The sequence below is a fragment of the Sinocyclocheilus rhinocerous genome, unplaced genomic scaffold (genome assembly GCF_001515625.1).
Source record: "Sinocyclocheilus rhinocerous isolate Xijiao unplaced genomic scaffold, SAMN03320098_v1.1 scaffold993, whole genome shotgun sequence".
NCBI classification, from domain to species: domain Eukaryota; kingdom Metazoa; phylum Chordata; class Actinopteri; order Cypriniformes; family Cyprinidae; genus Sinocyclocheilus; species Sinocyclocheilus rhinocerous.
In genome coordinates this window covers 1796788-1799272 of record NW_015639771.1, presented here as the reverse complement: position 1 = coordinate 1799272, position 2485 = coordinate 1796788, and the positions used below count along the sequence as shown (strand labels likewise).

Below are 2485 nucleotides of genomic sequence, written 5' to 3'. Positions count from 1 at the left end.
ATTTAGAGGAGGCGCGTGCTGGAAATGCCACAATCAGCAAAGAGCAAAAGCAAAAGCACGCGGTCTCGAATGTAACTCAACGCAGACGGAGATTGAACACACCGTTCCTCCGGCTTTAAAGAAAAGAATAACCGTGCGCGCTCCTCCAGCTGTTAGCGAAACGCGAAGAAAGAGACCATGTGAAAGCGTCTTGCAGAATATCTTCGTGCGGGAACGAGTGAAAGTTTAGGTGAGTGACCAAGCCGCCTGTGGTGCTGTTACAGTTTATGTGTGTTTTGTTGTGAGCGTCTTGTTGTTAAGAGTAAGTTGTTTGTGGTCCATGTATGCCTTGCGCACAGACAGAAAGCTTACGTCAACGGTTTTGGATGTACAGTCAGTCAGAGGAGCTGCACTGACGTTTTTAGGTCTGCAGGTTCGTGCTGCATATAGTCACTGGTACTAGTCTGTAGATGTCAGGTACAATTATGGGCTGGACCGGATGCACTCTGACTGAGACAATGGGAAGCAGTGATTCAGCAAGACAATGTTTCATGCCTTTGTGTGTAATATTTTGTGTGTTCATCCCTCTCAAACGTCTATCTATCTATCTATCTATCTATCTTCTAGTTAGTACAGTACAGCCATGCAAAGGCAAAATGAAAAAGAAAAGTTCATCCCAGGGTTATTATAGTTGTTAAAAACAAACACAAAAACTCTTTACTTGAAATAAAATTAACATTAACCGAAGTAAAATATAAATTAAAATGTATAATATATAATATATGCATATATTTATATGTATATGGGTGTGTGTGTGTGTGTATAAACCTAAACTTGTTTTATTTCAGTTAATTACCAAGGACATGCTTCTCATTTTCATGTAGTTTAGCTTGGTGTACTAACATAACTAAACTTAAACTATATAGAATAATAACTTGTATAAAAGTTATGTGTGTGATGACTTTGGAGGAAGTAAAGCTGGTAATGGTCAACAGATAACCAAGCCTTTGGTACAATGAAAACATAAATCAAGAAATAATAGACTTGATTGTTCCTTAATGTTTCTTATATTTGGAATTTGTTTCAAAGTAGGGATGTTGAAACATACTTTTTTTTTAAAGTAGAGGAATTGCAGCACTATGTTGTAATGAAAGAAGAAGTGCGAGAGGGCATTGCTTGGTGGCATTGTGAATCTTTACTGTCAGCCTGCCAATTTTAACGTGTTTGTTGCTTTCTCATTACTATATTTTGAACTACACCAGTTTAAAAACACTTATGCTTTAGAATATCTTATGAAATATCATCTTTATCCTATCTATTCCATTACTGTTTATGAAACCAGTTGCATACCACAGACCCAGATTTGATGCGTTTTGGTTAAGCAGGAAGGGTAAAGATATGGTTAATGGGTGGATGAGTTGTTTGTGGTTTACATCCTGTGAGATGAGATGTTCACAGGTCTTTGTGGTGCAGCATATAGAGTAGCTAATTTCCTGTGCTCATCGTAGATATTCTTATCTGATTCTGGAAATTTTCAGATTGATTATGGATAGAAAATCCACCTTTACCTTTCATCTTAAATTTCTTTCTTTGACACTTTTGAATGTCTTACCTGCATCTTTATTTAGAGCTGTGACCTTAGTGTGGTAATATCATGAGACATTTTGGTCTTAATGTAATGAGGTTTAACTGCACTGCATTACCAATTACTGATGTTCAGTGCTCTCAGGATCTTTATAACAGTAAAAGATTTGGCTTAGGACTTGGATCTGTTTTATTGTTCATCCTGATTTTATACTCCAAAAAGTGTTTAGATGGATGTAACGATTCACTCAACTCACGATTCGATTAGAATCACGATTTTGATTTCATGATTCGATTCGATTCACTTTTTTTTTTTTACAAAATGAGATTTAAGACAAATTATAAATTAAATGTGTCCTTTTATTTTTGCTTGGACAAAATGCTGCATGTTTCTTTGTGAAATTGAAATATAACACTATAATAATATACTAATATAGCACTTGCATATTATTGCTCTTTTGTTGGTTTTGATTGCTTCTATTGTCCTCATTTGTAAGTCGTTTTGGATAAAAGTGTCTGCTAAATTACTACATTTAAATATAATGTAAATGTAAATAACAAAACTAAATTGAAATTTTAAAACAAGCCCCAAATCAAATAAATAACACAAATAAAATCTCTTAATATAAACAAACTAAGGCTTTGTCTGTGCTCTTTCCATTTAAAATTAGAGGCAACCACTGCATTTTAATCATGATCCAAACAAAGATGCTGCATACATGCAACATGAGCAATTTTTAATATAAATTAGATTGTATAATTTCGAAATTTGAAGCAAAAACAATGGTTTGACTTCAGTTTTGTGAAACTATAAATAAAAATATCTGCATGAAACAGCAAAGCTGAATGAGACGCAGATGCACTCTCTGCCAGCAGGTGGCGCTTAAAACGTTTCCTTGGTTTCCACTGTAAACAAAGCAGC

At 34.8% G+C, this 2485-nt stretch overlaps 1 protein-coding gene across 1 annotated transcript in view; it reads left to right on the top strand.

The window, feature by feature from the left end:
- Positions 1-2485, top strand: part of LOC107751746 (transcription regulator protein BACH2-like) — a 36430-nt gene continuing 33945 nt past the window's right edge. The window contains exon 1 of the mRNA XM_016567511.1: positions 1-229. The gene's annotated coding sequence lies outside the window, so the exon portion shown is untranslated. The remainder of the gene's footprint in view (positions 230-2485) is intronic.